Source organism: Castor canadensis, chromosome 11 (genome assembly GCF_047511655.1).
Source record: "Castor canadensis chromosome 11, mCasCan1.hap1v2, whole genome shotgun sequence".
Taxonomy (NCBI): domain Eukaryota; kingdom Metazoa; phylum Chordata; class Mammalia; order Rodentia; family Castoridae; genus Castor; species Castor canadensis.
In genome coordinates, this window is record NC_133396.1 from 22,820,859 (window position 1) to 22,840,007 (window position 19,149).

General features: G+C 39.5%; 1 protein-coding gene across 4 annotated transcripts in view; it reads right to left on the reverse strand.

Annotated features, from left to right (window-relative positions):
- The window catches only part of Kansl1 (KAT8 regulatory NSL complex subunit 1), a 163,597-nt gene extending 148,791 nt beyond the window's left edge, over positions 1 to 14,806 (reverse strand). For 3 of the 4 annotated variants that reach the window (XM_074045823.1, XM_074045822.1, XM_074045817.1), the window contains exons 1-2: positions 14,747 to 14,806; positions 12,868 to 13,004 (exon numbers count right to left, since the gene is read on the reverse strand). The gene's annotated coding sequence lies outside the window, so the exon portion shown is untranslated. Of the gene's footprint in view, positions 1 to 12,867; positions 13,005 to 14,223; positions 14,365 to 14,746 lie in introns of those variants that run through there. The other variant, XM_074045818.1, reaches the window with a different exon arrangement.
- Between the last annotated feature and the right edge of the window lie 4,343 nt (positions 14,807 to 19,149).

Below are 19,149 nucleotides of genomic sequence, written 5' to 3' on the forward strand. Positions count from 1 at the left end.
CCATCAAGTCCACAGAGACTAAAAGTAGATTAGTAGTTTGCTGAGGCTGGGAACAAAAAAAGGAATAGAGACAGATACAGGGTTTCTTTAGAGGGTGCTGAAAACATTCTAAAATTAGATTGTGGTGATGGATGCACAACTCTGTGAATATACTAAAAAACTTACTTTTTTTTTTTGAGACAAGGTCTCAGACTATGTAACCAGGCTGACCTTGAGCTAGCAATCCTCCTGCCTCAGCCTCCCTAATGCTGCAATTACCACCACCACACTGAACTGAAAAACCCACTTAGTACATTTTAAATAAGTAAATTTGGATAAGTAATAATATATCTCTTTTTTTCTTTTTCTTTTTCTTTTTTTTTTCCTTTGATGGGACTGGAGTTTGAACTCAGGGCTTTGTGTTTACAAAGCAGACACTCTACTACTTGAACCATGCCTCCAATCCAGTAATAGGTATCTCAATACAGCTACAGAAAAAGATGGAGCCAAAACAGCACTTACTTCCTAAACTAAAAGTTTTGCATAAAAATAAACAACCTGAGAAAATGTCAAAAAGGAATTCATACTTCTGCTACAATCTCCCCTTAAGAAATTACCTCAAAGCACCAATTTGCCTTCATGTTACACTTGAAGTGCAAAACTTAGTTTTCCTTCAAACTCAAGTTACTCTAAATTACTCTATGTGAGAATGAAATGAGGAAGACCAACATGTTACTGATACAATCAGTCATCTACAGAAATGATGGAACCTAGGACATCAGTGAATAAGAGAAGAGTTTAAGGAACACAAAAGCCAGTTACTAGAAGAGCTGTCTGCAAGAACTTAGGACTGGAATACATTATTATTTCAAAACTTAAATGAAAGCAACAGTATTATACTCTGCCTCAAGAATACTATAACAGAAAAAGTATCTGGCAGAGTTGTCACCAGCACCACCTAGGGTATAAAGAGGCTGTCCTAACCCACAAACACAAGCATCTGAGTATGTTCAGGATGAATGAGAATATGCTGATCAGTCAACTCATTTCCAAGCCAGACTAACCATTTTACTTTTTTTCCACTGAAAATCAACAATTCTTTTTGCTTGCATACAATCTCATGTAAATGTGATTAGCACAAGTTTATCCCCAGTAATCACTAGACTGAGATAACAAATGCTGGTCTACCATCCTAATGGTAGGTCTAAGACTGAAGTAGCTGTGTGATTTTGGGCAAATTACTTCACTGCTTTCAATTTCTTCATGTATAAAACAAAAGGGCTTAATTAGCTTAAACAAGGTTTCTTTTAACTTGACAGCTCAATGATTCAGAAACCTGAAAAGTGTAGAATAATAACATAATAAAGTAGGGCTCAACAGACATGACTAACAATATAAAACTTCTTTGGAAAGGAAATTATATAAATTTTAAACAATAAATACCTTCTCAAAAATATTAGAGCCTACTAAGACATAGGTACAAAATAGAACTTGGCTCTAAATTATAACCACAAATTGATACATATGACCCACTAGTAACAGAAACAAAAACACATTTAACCAACATGCTGTAGAGTTGGCAACAACTAAAAAGGTATTATATGGATACCCAATTTTAGAAAACACCCGAGCACATGCATACGCACATATACATCAAAATCTAGGCTTTGGCTATATAAAATTACAATTTTATTTAAAAAGTAAATGTCCAATGTAAAGCACAGAGATGGACTTCAAAATACTTGAAAGCAAGATATCAAAGAAGTCAAATGCTCAACCAAAAAATTAAAATTCCTAAGTAGCAGAGTAAGGGGCAAAAGAGGTGAGGAAAAACACAACAAATGAAGAAAAACAATAAAAGACTATAAAATATAGCTGTTCAGGAGCACTAAGACCTAGGTAGTCAAAACAATGGAAACCTTAACAAGAGAGCCTTACAAGAAAACTCAAAGCTACTAAGATACTAAGAAGATGGTTTTAATATACAGAAAGTCAAGTAAATACTTAGATGGGTCACCTGACAACTAAGGCATAAATAGTGATCAAAGCAAGACAGCTGACATACAATTTTTATTTGCATCAGTATTTATGGAGGACAATATGAGAGAAGAAAACCTATTTCTAAATTATTCTTTTTTATTTTTCTTTTTTTGTTGTACCTGGGGTTTAAACTCAAGAGTTCTGTGCTTGCAAAGCAAGAGTTCTACCAATTAAGCCACACCTCCAGTCCACCATTTTGCTCTGGTTATTTTGGGGATGGGGATCTCCTGAGCTATTTGCCCAGGCTGGCCTCAAACAGAAATCCTCCCAACCTCAGCTTCCCAAATTACAGGTATGAGCTCACCCAGCTTCTAAATTACTCTTTTTTTTTTTTTTTTTTTGCAGTACTAGCGTTTGAACTCAGGGCCTACAGCTTGAGCCACTTCACTATCCCTTTTTCAGGTTGGGTATTTTTGAAATAGGGGCTCACGAACAATTTGCCTGGGCTTAGAGCTGGGTGCTGGTAGCTCACGCTTATAATCCTAGCTACTCAGGCGGCAGAGATCAGGAGATTTCAATTCACAGCCAACCTGGGTAAATAGTTCACAAGACCTTATCTTGAAAACAACCCTTCACAAAAAAGGGCTGGTGGAATGGCTCAAGATGTAGGCCCCGAGTTTAAACTACAGTACTGCAAAATAAATAAATAAATAAATTATTCTTTAAGGCACTGGTAGTGAACCAAATTCACCATTAAATAAACAAGATACTGCCAAACTGATAAATCAGATGTCACATAATCATGGAGTCACAATAAAAGGTTTTTTAAAAACCTGAGTGACCACAGAATTGGGAACATTAGCCATAGATGGGGCATGATTTAGGCCCAGAAAATTAGCAGTGCATGCTGAGGCACTTCCCCAAATGAAAAAATAAACAGAAGGGCTGGCAGAATGCCTCAAGTGGTAAGAGTACCTGCCTAGCAAATGTGAGGTCCTGAATTCAAACCCCAGACCCACATACACACACTAAAAAAGGAAAATATAAACAGACGATAAATGTTTTGGAAATGCCATGTTAAACATTTTAATAAATTATACGAACGATATCTAGAGAATCCCCCATTTTGGAAATGGAGATGAGCTTCCTGATAATGAAATACTACACTGAGCTGGAAAAAATAGGGTAACTGAGAGATTAAAAGGATCAAATGAGAAACATTTGCAAAACCTAGAAATTTTCAGAATACTTTGAGAATACGAACGTGGAACATGAGAGCTGTCTAAATATCAGAATCCTGTCCAGCAAAAGAAAAACTAGACTTGTTCCAGGCAGATCTCATGTAGATAAAATTAGTCCCAAAGCGGAAATTCCAGAGGGGCACATTTCAACACAAGCTTTCTAACCATCAGACCTAACAAGGGGATTCTTACTCAGGGTTACTGGAGTAGGAGCCCACTGGAACAAGAGAGACTAAAATATTGCAGGCAAGAAAATGGAAGTATATCACAGCATGACAAACGAAAAGTAGCACACTTACAGAATAAAAATCTAAGTCCAAGGACTTTTTAAATAATTATAGAATGTTCCTTAAAGACAATGTGATGTTCTATGCAAAAAAAAAAAAAAAAGACATTTTATTAGCAATAAGGAAAAGGCTGTAAATAGAACTTAAGTTTTCTAGCCTTCTACCAAAATTCATAGGTTAGTTATATTTAAAATGAAGTTCTCAAATTAAGAAGTTCAAGTAAAACAAAAGCCAGGCACTGGTGGTGCACATCTGTAATCCCAACATTTAGGAAGTAGAGGAAGGAGGATGGCCTGCTTAAGTCCAGCTGGAGATACATAGCAAGACTCTGTCTCAAAAAAAGAAAAAAATGCAATTCGGAGTGGAAATTTAGGAGGGGAAAGCAATATTAACAAAGATTCAGAGACATGTAAATAGAATGACTAAGAAGCTAAAGGTTTCCCTGGAGATTAAATTTTAAAATTTAGTATCTTCAATTAAGAAAACAGGAAAGTCAAGGGGCAATATGATAAAAAATTAGAAAATATATCAACATGGTAACTACTAACCCATCCACTAAATCTTAATATATTAACTTTTAACCTTGAAAAGGTGGTGTGCTTTATTCTACAACAGATAAAAGAAATTTGTGAAATTTGTTATCAAGAGGTATACAGAGTTAAAAATAGATTTTAAGAAGCACTTAGGTAAATTTATACATAAATTCATTCTGGGCACCTACAGGATATGTCATTTGTAAGGTGAAGTCCTGAATTTCTAAGGTTAACTTTTTAAATTTTTTTTCAGATTAACATAACAATGCCTCACCTCAACACATTGGTGCCAATTTAGACAAAACAACTGGCTGATAAGATTCAACAAAGCTTGTTACAGTTACCTTAACAATGGGTTGTCAGTAAACTGGCTCTCTTTTTCCGAAAGCAAATATAAGTTGTTGGTATAGTTCCTTCCAGTCTTTTATCTATGTATGTATGTGTAACACACACACATATATATTCTTTATCTTTTAGATATTTATAGTCTTCCTTATATAGCCCTGTATTCTAAAATTTTCATTCATCATATAAGGCATTAAAAATTCCTCAAAAATTTTATAGTTGTAAAATTACCTACCCTTAAGTATACCGTAATTTATTTTCCCATTAATTCTGCTAGTCATTTAGGTTTATTCTCAATTCTCATTAGTATAAAGAATGCTATAATGAATACCTTTGTTTACAAATCTTTCTAATTATCTCTATCTCCTCCCCACCTTAGGATACAATTCTATAAGTAGAATTATTGAAAACTGGACCCAACGTTTGCTTCCTCTAGCAGTTTTAGAAACTGTCCCCTTACCACCTCTGACAGCAGAATTCATTTGCCAATCATTGGTAGGTTAAAAATATACTATGTCATTTAATATGTATTCCTCTGATTAGTTATCATAATAAAAATGATTCTCATGGGCTTCTTGGTCATTTGTATTTTTTCTTTGTGAATTTTCACCATGTTCTTTGTCAGACAAGCTTTTTTTTACTTTCCACTGACATGTTTAAAAGCCAGGTCAGATGAAATCACATATTGGTAACTTCAGCTCCCCCTGCTGGCCAAAAAATTATCACCATGCTCAAAAGCAGACACAGTGGGCTACAATTATAAGCTTTCCCACCTTCTGGCTTTTGCTACAAACACAATTTATACACAATGATAAAAGAGAAAACTCTGTGTGTCTAAACTTGCACTTAACAAAGATATTCTGGACAAGAACGGGGAAAACTGCTCACTAATGTGCAAGAACTAAAGTCTAACATGAGACATTATATTACCCAATTGGGACCTCACAAGTGCAAATAATATTTACTTCCCTATACTTTAGTCTAATAATGTGAAAACATGACAGCTACCAGATAACACTGGCTTATCAGCAAACCAGATTTCTTGTAAAAGCAAGTATAAGAAAACAAAAGCACCTTTGCTCTTTAGCTCTCAATGGAAGATTGTTTAAAAATAATAAACAGAGTATTATTTAACAATAATAATATATTTAAGAGTATTAGGAGAGCCAGGCATGGTGGGAGACTGAGGCAGGAGGATTGCAAGTTTGTGGCCAGCCTGAGCTACATATTGAGTTGCAAGACAGCCTGGGCTACATATCAAGACCCTGTCTCAGAAAATCAAAAACATAAAAATAAAAGAAAAAGTAGGGAGAGTAAATTTCCAGAACAAAGCAGAGGCCATTTTAAGTAGACAACTCCTTATGTGAAAGCCCAGAAGCAAGGGAGAAAAAGGTGCACAGAAGAAACTGTAAGCACATCTGCATCGCTGAATACACCACGCTCAGGAAGCAGTGAAGATGATGGGCAGATGCCAGTTCACCAAGGGTCTGCGTGCTTGGCTAAAGCCCCTGCACTGTTCCTTAGAAGCTAGGAGAGCCATGGTGGAGGAGGGATGTAATCATATGGTGAGGCACACATTTACATGGACCACAGTGGCAACAACTCGGGGGAACGGTCAGAAGATGAACACAAGTTATGCAGGCAATAGGTGATATAGGTGTCTGAACTTGAGGGGAAAAGTGAGAGTGACTAGGAAAACACAAAAGGAGTGTGACTAAGATGGCACAAGAGGAAACCCAGAAGCCTCCCAAATCCCTGATTTGAGTGGCTAGATGAGTAATGGTATCAGGGTATAAGACAGGAAGAGATTGGACTTTTTTTTTTTTTTTTTTTTGCGGTACTGAGGTTTGAACTCAGGGCCTTCACCTTGAGCCACTCCATCAGCCCTTTTTGTGAAGGGTTTTCTAGATAGGGTCTCATAAACTATCTGCCCAGGCTGGCTTTGAACTGAGATCCTCCTGATCTCTGTTTCCTGAGTAGCTAGGATTACAGGCGTGAGCCACCGGTACCTGGCCAATTGGACTGCTTTAAATGTCCATCAAATATCCAAGTGAAGATGACTGGAAATGAGAATACCAGTGAGCTGGAAAAAAAACATATTTGCAAATAGCCAGCATCTGTGCAGTATCTATGAACTGCACAGAGTGAACTGTACAGAATGAGAGGAGATAGAGTCAAGGTAAAGCAAATGTTTTTAGGAGTAAAAGAGAGAAAAAGTCTGCAAAGAAAACCGCAAAAAAGTAGTGAGAAATGGCACTGAAGACCAGACAAGCCATTACTCACATCATACATACATTACTATGTGCCAGACTTTCTTCTGCATGCTTTTCATGTATTAATTTATTTCTTCCTCATAACAGTTCCATGAGGTAGGTACTATTAGTCCTTCCATTGTGCAGATGAGGGAGGACTCAGAACGAAAGGGCAGAAAGGAATCCTCTGAATTTAGCAATAAAGATGAATCTATAAGGTCAGTTTTGGCAGAACATGTTGATAAAAGCCAGGGAAGGACCAGTGGTTGTGGCTTAAGGATTTTATGTCCCTAAAAAGTAAAAGAGATTTGCATCATCCATAAACTGAGGGATAAGAACCAACAGGGAATGGGAGGTTCAAGATTACAGACAGCTCAAGAGATCAGAAGGCCTGGCTTAGAATGGGAAGAGATAGAGATAGAGCCAGGGCACCCAGGAAGGGAGTCTTTCCAGATAAGCTCTGTGTGCTTGACCACCTAAGAGGCATAGTCATGGGGTGGAGGAGGGACACCTTTACAAGCAAGGCTGTTGTTCAACTTCTGTTCCACTTCTGAGGAAATTCCCCACAGTAAAATGTGTTTAGAATCACATTACACTTTTGTTATTTGGTTCCTTTCCCTCCGTTTTTGCTCTCAATCAGTTGTTTCAGTTACTCTAGACTGCCAACATTCCCATGGTTTCTATGCAAGGGAAAAAAAAATCTAACAAAAACTAAAACCACTGTTCAGAATTAAAAAGGTAAATTGTAAAATAATTTTAAAAAGATAGTGTACCTAAAGTATACCCTAAAGGCAAACAGGAAGGAACAGAAGGATTGGCCAACAATCAAGCCGGAGGAAGAGCTTGCTATTGACCCATTTGTGAAACCCCCAAAATGAATCTGAAACAAAATGGCACAGAAAAACCATGCCAGCTTCTTCAAATATGGCAGCTGAGTGAATATAAAATATCTCCTATTCACAGAGGAAGGTGGAGTTAATCCTGCAACATTCTGGGGGATCTTTAGCTCCCAAAGCCCTCAACCTCTGGGCCTAATTCTCACAAATTCAGGAATTCCTAAGGTTCCATCTGTCTCCATAAAGGATGATTGAACAGGAGAAGTAAGACAGTAACCTTGACTTTAATTTTTCATATCAGAATTTTACTAAAAACTTTTTAAAAAATCATCAATTGTACATAAACCTAAAGTTTCAATGATCACAAAAACCTGTATACATTAAAGATTAATGCCTGAGAAGCCTAAAAAAAATCTACTTCTTAAATCATGCCACTGATCTATATCAAAATTTTCATTTCCTATGTATGGATGTTGAGGGACTACCACCTGTGATGAATGACATAAGTCTGTGGGGATGAGGAAGCTGGTGGGTGCTGTTACAGGGTGAATTGTGTTCTCCAAAAAAAGATACACTGGACTTACAACTTTCAGTACCTCAGAATATGATCTTATTTGGAGATGAGGTCTTTACAGAGGTATTAAGAATAAGGTCATGACTTATGTCATGACTGTTGTCCTTTAAGAGAAAAATTTTGGACACAGCGACAAGCACACAAAAAGAACTCTAAGGAAGGTTGGAGTTTTAATGCCATACGTCAAGGAACTTCCAGAAACTGGAAGAAAGGCTTGAAACAGATGTGGGCCAACCACTTTCAGAGAAACCATGTCCCTTTCCTTAGATTTCTAGCCTCCAGTGTTGTGAGACAGACAAACTTGTTTGTAAAGTCACAATGGTTCCAGCAAACAAATGGCATGAAGAAAATTAGCAACTTATGTTCACTGAGCACCTACCAGATACTATTCTAAGCATTCTGCATCAATAAACTCACTAATTCTTATAAAATGCTCTGGGTTGGGGGGAGAGGTGGGAAACACTCCCCAGGATCTAGGTACTATAATTATACCCTTTTCACAGATGAGGATACAGAGGTTAATGAACTTGCCCAACATCACACAGCAAGAGTCCCTCTCTGATCACTAGGCTATGAGGAACTCATAATTATTATAGTAACAGTAGTAGGTCACTAAGCCAGACACTACCCTATGTCCTTTACAGATAGAATGCACACAAATATCCTCAAGTGTTACTGTTATTTCCAGTACAAAGGAGGACTCTGAGTCTCAGAGATGTTAAGAAAAACACCCCAGACCACACAGCTGAAACTATTGATCTATACCCAACTGCAAAGTCAGAGGAAATAAACAATGAAAATCTTTTACTAAAACTTTAGAAGCAAGTGAAATTTTTAACTACCTTGCAGTTCACTACTATCAATATACATCTATAAATTTTATATTCAAGATCCCAAAACAGCACACGCCCTAGATCACTGGATCCTTAGCGTGCTTACCACTTCAGCCACCGTTCGAGAACCATTCTGCCCTTCCAGCTGTGCCCTTCTACTTCCGTGACTCCAGGCACCAGAGAAGAAAGGTAAAGACCGAGATGCTGGTTTTTATTTTGTTTTTAATATTGTATTCAACTTTTTAATTTGATACAAATATCAGAAAGAGTAAAAAGATATAATACGATGAGAAATCTCCTTTCCACTCTGCTCTCTACCTGCCCAATTCCTAGACAAACAGGTAACTAATGTCTTGCTTTGTTTTGTTTTATGGTTTTTTGAGGCAGGGTCTCACTTTGCAGTCAGTCCAGGTTGGCCTCAAACGCATACTCCTCCTGCCTCCACGTTCAAAGTGCTGGAATTATATATGTGAACCACCATGCTCAGCTTTCTTATTTAATTCTTCAAAAGTTTTTAAAATACACAGATAAGCCAATTAAAGAAAATTTTCTTTTTTCTTTTATATTTTTTTGGTGCTTGAGATTGAGGCCAGAGCACATGTTCTATCACTGAACTATATCTTCAGCCTTTTTTTTTTTTTTTTCAAAAACAAAAAGTATAACATATTATACATACTTCTCTACATCTTGCTTTCATCAATTATATCTTGGAAATCTTTCCATATCATACTGAATTTTCATACATTTTTTTTTAGGGGGGAATGGTACTGAGGTTTGAACTCAGGGCCTCATGCTTACTAGCAGGTGCCCTACCACTTGAACCATTCTGCTAGTCAATACTGGATTATATTTTAATTCTGTCTTTTTGCTTGTCATAATACTTCACAGTCCAGCCTATCACACAGGCACCCAGCAGCACATAAGAACCACCTGAGATAATGGTTCTATGTTACACACCCAAAGACCATATTATCTTTTCTTTCTTACTTATCTTCATTTTGCTTTTTTCTCCAACTCACCTGATTTTCCTCCCTGCTCTTCAGACCCAGGCCCTCACCCAGACAAGTGGATGGAGAAACATCACTGATACACTTAGTCATGTCTGGCCATATTCAGGCTTTTAAAAGGTACAGACCCCTGACACAGAAGAATAAACAGTAACTTCCATAGGAACTTCTGATTAATGTAACTTCCTTACACTGAGGAACCTGAGTTAGTTTTCCTTCATTACCTGTGTTCTCTTTGGCTCATGAAAAGGGTGACTATGATATATTGTTGTGCTATTTCCTATAAGTATGGAAATAAGCATACATTCAGGTCTAATATCCAACCAATACCTGGACAAAACTATAAAGTTCATTTTAAAATAAGATAATTAGAAAAAAATACAACTACAGAAATGAACATTTTAGCTCCAAAATATACACTTTAATTAAGGTATCACTTCTTTTTATTTAAAAATGTAATTCTGCCTACCTAGCAAGCATGAGACCCTGAGTTCAAACCCCAATACTACCAAAAAGAAAGAAAGAAATAAACAGCTCCAATCTGAAAATACATCTCAGAAATGTTTTAAAGATACTCACAATTTGAAAAGAGAATAAAGAAGCTGGGCGCTGGTGGCCATTACACCTGTAATCCTAGCTACTCAGGAGGCAGAGATCAGGAGGATCGAGGTTCAAAGTTAGCCCAGGCAAATAGTTCCAAGAGACCCTATCTCAAAAAACCCTTCACAAAAAATAGGGCTGGTGGAGTAGCTCAAGGTGAAGGCCCTGAGTTCAAGCCCCAGTACAAAAAAAAAAAAGGGAAAATAAAGTTATCTCTCTAGCCTGCAAACTCAACAGTTCAGCTTAGTACAAAAGATACCCCCTAAAGTACCTGAGACAACTAACTGATGGTGGCTCCATGCCACACACAAGGAAACATACACCATTTCTTCCTCTTTTCCCTCCAACCCTCAAAAATGCCCAGATCTATACTACAAATCTTTAAGTTTTTCTAAATAATAAAAATGGGAGAAAAATGTTAGCAAATAAAAAATTTGCTAGGGCTGGGGTTGTGGCTCAAGTGGTAGAATACCTGCCTAGCAAGCATAAGGCCTTGAATTCAAACCTCAGTACCATTAAAAAAAAAAAAAACCTGGGGACTGGAGGAGTGGCTCGAGTGGTAAGAGCACCTGCATAGCAAGCACGAGGCCCTGAGTTCAATCCCCAGTGCTTTCAAAAAAAAATTGGCTGATAGCATGCACCCATAATCCCAACACTCAGGAGGCTGGTCTACACAGTGAGACCCCTCTCAAAAAAAAAAAAAAAAAAAATTAGACTTAGATGTTCTTCTATGATCAAAGGATTGGTAGGGAACATGAAATTAAGGCAGCCTAAGGCTGGGTGCCAGTGGCTCATGCCTATAATCCTAGCTACTCAGGAGGCAGAGATCTGGAGGATTGTAGTTTGAAGCCAGCCCCAAACAAAACAGTTTGCAGACCCTATCTTGAAAAACCCATTACAAAAAAAGGGCTGGTGGAGTGGATCAAGCTGTAAGAGTGCCTGTCTAACAAGCATGAGGTCCTGAGTTCTAACCCCAGTGCCACTCATAAAAAAAAAAAAAAAAAGAAGCAAGTCACATGGTTTGGTACACTTGCTTCTGTTCTATGTTCCTTCCATGCCAAAGACCTTTGGTACACCAGGGGTTATTGTATTATAACACCACAGGTTCACTGAAATTTGGAGTTAAAAATCTTAAAACATCACAGATATCTTAAAAAGAAGGCCTCCCTGTACCTAATACCTTAAAAACCAAGGGAACTGTAACCTGAAATCTAATATATTGATCCCAATTCACTTGAATGCTTTCTAGGAACATAGTGACCGATAGGTCCTATCACTAAAAACTTGTTAAGAAGTAAAAACAGTCTTAACCAAGGCCTCCAATTTCTAGGAGCTCAGAACTTCTGGCTGTGTACCTCTACTCAAACCCTTCAACTCTCCTGGGAGAAATACTAGAAAAACTGTGTCATTTTGGCTTCCTTTGTACTAATATAAGTACTTATTATCCAACAATAGCAGCTGGAACATAAATGAGGATAACAACTCAGTCTACATTACCTCAAGATTTCCCACAAGTGCAAATATTTAGGTTACACAGACTGCCTTGTCTGATTTATCCACTGTATTAATCTGGACTTCTACATAGCAGATTACCTCAAAACAATCTTCATTATACTAGTATCTAACTCTGAAGAGATGTGAAAGTGGTGAAGGGCTTCCACTACTACTTGTCTTTCTCCATCCTTCCTCTCACTTTCTCCCTCTGCTTAGTCCTAATGGGGAGCTCTTTGGCAATCTCTGTACCCAAGATTAGAAAGAACCTTAAGAGACTGAAGAACCACCCCATCACCAGGAGGTTTTTCATCTAAAGGTCACCTGTCCACACTGCCCAAATGAGACCTATCCTGTGAAATGAAACTTAGCACAAGTGCTACCTGTTGAAAAAAGACAGTGTAAGATCTCAATGATGAGCAAGAAGCAGGACTCTCCAAAGCATCCTGCACCTAAACCAGCGGGTCTCAGACTGTTCTACTATACTACATGAAGTTTCAGAGTAAACAAATAGTTAATGACACATCTTTTGTAACATATGAATCAGCTACTGATTTGCAAGAGTGGGACACACCCTAGTACCTATGACTCTAAAGGACTTGTTTGGAAGTGGAACTGAAGTCAACTGGCAACCCATCCTATCAGAACTGGAAGAGAATTTTACAATTATATAGGTAGTCATAATTTAATGTTAAAAAGATAAGTTCATCATTATGATGAAGGCTAATTTGAGAACTTCATTAATATTTTAACATCAGTAATCAAGAACAGTGGTAATACAAATGTTAAGAAGCTAATAAAAGAGATTTTGAGAGGAGTGTCCAGTAAGGGGACACTCACTTGCAAACTCAAGAACATTCTCCATCCTAATATATATATGACCAGTAATGAAAAAATAACACATCTTACCTTAAGAGGCATCCAAATAGCAGTCATAGTGTCAGGAGTCGTTCAGATGATCTTCAGAAATGAGCAACAAGAGAGTTTTAGTAATTCCCTCAGTCACCAAGTTTGAACAGGTACGAAAACTTTTTGTTTCAAGATATCTGAAAGAGAGGATTTTCATTTAGACTAAAAAAATAATCAAGATTATACAAATAGTTTAACCTATCTGGGAAGAGATTTGAAGTACTAACTGCCTCACCATTCTAAAAAGGTGAACAAGATATAATCCTCTTTAAAAAAGGGCATACATGTATACGTGTCTCCTAACATTTGTGAAGAAATGTAGTTTACATACAAATAACACATATTTTAGATAACATAAAACCACCTATCAATCAGAAAACCAAAATCTCAGAGGGAAAAAATTATTACCCAGGGTAATTTCATACACATTATTGAAAGGTGATTTAACTAATCATCTTTAAAAAAAAAAAAACAAAAAACAACCAGGCATCAGTGGCTGTCACCTGTACTCAGGAGGCAGAAAACAGGAGGACAGAGGTTCAAAGCTAGCCTGGGCAAACAGTGCTACAGGACCGTTTCCAAAAAAATACATCACAAAAAAAGGGCTGGCAGAGTGGCTCAAGATGCAAGCCCTGAGTTCAAACCCCAGTACTGCAAAATAAATAAACCCTTGCCACATTTAATTTTACTCAGTGAATTTAAAAACTTTGATGTTTCTACTGTCCTAAGTTTTACTGAACTTCACTTTTAGAGCTGATTCTATATGAAAAATTAAATTTATTCTTGACTGAAGTACTAGAAGCTAATATAATATCCTTCTTTCTCAAAGATCTTTAAAAAGCAGACCAAGTAACTTAATTTTGAGGATGGGGGCAGTAAGCTTGCATGGAGGCAGGAGGATGGATCAAATGACTGCTTGTAGGATGCTTGTTCAAGTCCTAGGCCTGACTGAAATTCCAGCTTAACTAGTTACTACTTGGCTTAAAATGGAGGCTTGCCCGAGTAAGGACAAAAATAACAGCACTCACCTCTTTAAAAATAAATTCCAAAAAAAAAAAAAAACCCCAAAGAGTAAAAACCACCCCCATTTAAGAAAAAAAAAAGTCATAAAAAATAAAGACGTCTGGAGTGGATTTGCTCTTGCTATGCGTTTGTCACTGGGCTTCGAAGACTTGGCATCACTTTCCTTAGCGCTCATCAGATTTGGGGGCGGGGGGCGGGAGGAGTTTGACTCTTGACCCGAGTCTCGGGCGGGTTTGGGCACTCCCGCCCCCCCTCCCCCCCGCTATCCCCAGCTCGGAAGACGGCGGGGGAGCCCGAGTCTCACCCCCGCCCTGGACAGATTCCCCCACACACCTTCCGCAGCGGGGCGACTCCCCGGCCCCATCCCCATTGTTAGGGAAGGGGCTCCGGCGGGCGCCTGCGGCCGCGGCCGATTCGCCGCGGGAGGGGCGGCCCGCGGGATGCAGCTTCCCTTCCTCTCCGCGTCGGTCCGTCCCACCTCGGCTCGGCCTGGCGCCCCGGACTCCATTCGGCCCCCGAGCCCCGGCCCGCCCACCGCAGGGCTGCCAGGGCCCCCCGCCGCCCAGCTGGCAGCCAGCGGCCCAGGCCTACGGGTGGGAGCGGGGAGGGGGTCCCGAAGCCCCACACACGCGTCCCCGCTCCCCCCAGCCCCGCCGCTTCCAGGGCCCTCGGCGGCGTCCGCTCCCCGGGTTCCTCAGCCCCCCGCCTCCCGGCCGCGTCGCCCCCTCCGGCTCCTCCCGGTCGCGCCAACTCTCCTTCCCCACCATCACCCCTGTCCACTCGTGTCCCCACCACCACCACCCCCCCACCCCCCGGGCACCAGTGCCAACGGCGGCTCCCCCAGCCCCAGACCTACCTGCACGGCTCAACCAAGCCTAGAAGTGGGGGCGGGGAAATCTTCCGCCCTCCTCTGTCTCTCATTGGCCGTTTCAGGGCACATCGTGGACACCATTGGCTAAGATAGGATGTCCGTCAGGGCGGTGGGGCGGGATAGAAAGGGGAGAGGGATGCTGGTGGCTTGGCTTTTCTGTCTCTGTATCTCTCTGTCTCTGTCTCTGTCTCTGTCTCGGCCCTTGGAAACCAGAGGCTTTGGGACGACAGAGCTGGAAGAGGGCCCGAGGTGGAAAGAATAGGAATGGAAATCCCGGCGGCGCTTCACTCCAGGCGAACACTCTGCACCCCCTTACCTAAGTCCCTTCGGTTCTCTTCTCCATCACCCCCCCAGCCCCTGCCCCTCACCCCTCCAGGTTCTTCATCCAGGAAGCTACGTGATGAAAACTCAAGGCCGGAAGGCCATCGGGAGAGATTTTATATATGTATATGAAATGTACACCTTCAGATATTTATATCTAAAGTCAATCAGATATAAGGACATGAGGGCCTGGACAGGCACATATCCTACAGACAAGGAAAGAATTGAGATATAGCCGATAAAAGGAGTCAAAAATCACTCTGAGGTGGTAACAGTGGTTTTCTCAGGGAGGAGATCTGAGGGCCTAGTGAATTTGAGGGGAGGAAGACAAATCTCTCAGCCTATCTTTTGTAGCTTTTAGGTTTTTGTACCAGCCACAAAGATTCCAATTCGAGAAATATTAGTTCATTTAAATTTTTAAATAAGATCACAAAACCAGGGGACAAACAAAATAACTGTCCAAGAAAATTGAGACAACATGCAGATTTAGGGAGGAATCTTAATTTTTAATTTGTTCAATTCTTGATACCTTGGGATAAACCAAGCAAAGGTGTCCCAAAGACAAGTGGAATTCTGGAACTTGGAAAAGGGTTGACAATCTGGTCTAGAGAAGATATGGGAGTCTCTACCTAAATATAGTGGTCTATGACATGCTAAAGGATAAACTGCCCCAGACAAGTGTAAAAAGATACCTACGGTTAAAATCAAGAAGATGAAAGAGAACCAGAATATTGAAGGTTGAGTTAAAGGAGCAAGGGTCTCTGGCAAAACAATAATGAAATTATGAGGGCCTCACAGGTCTTGAGGATCATTTAAGCTGGAGGAGTGGCTCAAGTAGTAGAGTGCCTGCCTAGCAAGTATGCGGCCCTGTGTTCAAACCCCAATTCCACCAAAAAAAAAAAAAAAAACAGTTGAGGCTCATTTAAGGGATCCTCTTAAATGAAATCATATGACAATGCAAAAGAAAATACCCGTAAATCACAAGTCTTAACTTTTTCACACCACAGAACCTTTTTTCAGTCTGGGAACCGATGGACCCCCTCTCAGAATGCTTTTAAATTCATAACAAACATATATAAGAATTCAGAGGAGTCCAGGAACTTCACAGTGGCTCACACCTGTAATCTTAGCTATTCCAGAGATCAGAAGGATCGAGAGATTCGAAGCCAGGCTGGACAAATAATTCAAAAGACCCTATCTCAAAAATACCCAACGTGAAAACGGGCTGGCAAAATGGTTCAAGTGAGTTCCTGCCTAGAAATTGTGATGCCCTGAGTTCAAATCCCAGTCCACCAAAAAAAAAGAGAGAATCCAAAGAAAACCATCCATATTAAAATATAGTTTCCATGGCAGGGCATGGTGACAAACATCTATAATCCCAGTATTCAGGGCTGATGCAAGAGGATTCAAGGCCAGCCTGGGCTACATAGATCCTGCTTCAAAAAAAATACAATTTTCAAAATATCTCGGAAAATACACTGTAGTAATATATATTGTTATTCACTCCACTAGTACCTAATGTCAGGCTTAATGACCATTATAATTTTGATGTCACAACCTAGCATAAGTGTTATTTTAAGATTTCTGACAATTGTCATATAATATGAAAACATCTATGATTTATATTGATGTTAAGATCACTGATACTGCTAATATTACTGTGGTTTGTTGTCTCTGGCAATTAAAGGAAAAGTTAATTTTCTCTTGGACTGCAACAACAATAGAGGCATTTTGTATTATTTTTTCCTATTTTAAATTCATGGATTTCCTAATCTGTGGACCACAAAATCCCTACCTTACAAAAATTATCTTTCCTACCCCCAATACATTCCCTGACCCCTCTCCCTCTGTCTCTTCCTTGTTCCTTGGCTCCATCCACTTCCTGGTTCTTAGTGGTGCTTCCAAATGGTGGACAGCTCTGTGACACAAAGAACAAGGAAACATAAGTGAAGACTGAAAGAAAGGTTCAAAGAAAAAAAGAAAGGGCTGGGATTATAGCTAAGTGGTAGAGTGCTTGCCTAGCATGTGAAAGCTTGAGTTATATTGTAGTTCTGAAAGCATGAAGAAAAGGAAGCCGGGATGGCCATTAAATTTCAAGAAAAAAAATTATAAAAAGAAAACATATTGAGTGGGCATGGTGGCACACACATGTAATCCCAGCACTCAGCTCAGAAAGATTGAAAGCTTGAGGCCAACAAGGGCTATATAGTGAATTCCAGGGCAGCCTGGGTTACACAGCAAGACCTGTCTCAGAAAAAAAAAAAAAAAAGCTAAACAGCTGGAGAGGTGTGGCTCAAGTGGGTAAAGGCCCTGAGTTCAAATCCCAAGCCACCAAAAACAAAAGTAAAAATTTTCAGAGATGATTAATTCTGCTTAAATCAGACTTCGAAATTTGGCTTCCTATTTTGTATCCCTAAAATGGGATGCAAAATGGGCCAAATATGGTGGCTTACACCTGTAATTCCAGCTACACAGGAGGCAGAGATAGGAGGATCATGGTCCCAGGTCAGCCCAAGAGAAAACAAAAGACTCTATCTAAAAAATAACCAAAGCAAAAATGACTGAGGGTGTGTCCCAAGTAGTAGAATGTTTACCTAGCAAGCATGAGATTCTGAGTTCAAACCCCAGCACCACCAAAAAAGGGATGAAGTGGCAAGAGCGCCTGCCTAGCAAGTGTGAGACCCTGACTTCAAACCCCAGTCACAGAAAAAAGCAGGGGGTGGGGGGAACAGTGAGAAAAATAGTACCTCTTAGGAACATTGTAAGGACTAAATTAGGTAATGCATATAATGGATTTTGAGCTGGGTGCTCCTGGCTCGCCCATGTAATTCTAGCTACTCAGGAGTCAGAGATAAGGAGAATCAAAAGGGCTGGTGGAGTGGTTCAAGTGGTCGAGCGCCTGCCTACCAAGTCCCAGGCCCTGAGTTCAAGTTCCGGTATTCCAAAAAACAATATAGATGGAAATGTATCTATCTATATATAGAGAGATAGTTATAGATAGATAGGTAGATGGATGGATGGATGGATAAATAGATAGATAGATAGGCAGACAAACATAGAGATATATTTGGCATCTTGTATTCTAGTCCATTCCATGAAAATTTCTAGTATGATTATGAGTATTAATGATATGGATGATAGCAAATTAAGAGCAATAAGAACCCAGCCAGGCATTGTAGTTCACATCTATAATCCCAGCACGCAGGAGGCTAAGGCAGGAGGACCACAAGTTCCTGGCTAGCCTGAATTTGAACCTGGGCTGTGACCCTGTCTGAAAAAACATAAAAAGAAACAAAAGAAACAAACAAACAAAAAAGGTTAACCCAAAACACTTGTTTTTCACTTAAGTTTTTCAAAATTAGAATGCTCCATTTCTTCCAGTTACATTTTTTATTCCTCTAGGGAGAAAGATCAGTATCTTTTTAAAGGCACTGTAAACTCAGGGGAAAAAAATGCTGTTTGTATCACAAAGGGCTAATTTCCATAAGGCTGTATATAAAGACTTCCTGCAAATCAATAAACAAACACCAGCAATTTCTGTACTGCTGGTGGGAGTATAAACTGGCACAGCCATTTTAGAAAAGACTTTGATGTACTCTAATAAAATTTAAGACCTGCATGCTGTACCCCAGCACCCATTGCTAAATACACATTGTAAGAAAATGCCGAGTTTCAAGAATCAGGATTACATACACAAGTACTCACAGCAGCAGTGCTCCTCGGTGCCTGACTGCAAACCTCCCAGATGTCCAAGCATAAAATGGTGAAATTGTGTTTTAAGAGGCTGACAGGCTGGCGATGTGGCTCAAATGGTAGAACGCCTGCCTAGCAAGTGTGAGACCCTGAGATCAAATCCCAGCATCAGTGAGACTGACAGCTTTGCATTTTGAGCAGGCGATGGGTATACAAATGTTTGCTATAGAAGTATTTATTAAAATATACAAAAAAGTTTTACATATTTTTCTGTGTGTTGTATTTCACAATCAAAATATTTTTAAAATATCTCTAAAAAAATGGACAAAATACAGACAGAATTTCATAAAAAGAAAAATTCAAGTGGCTCTTAA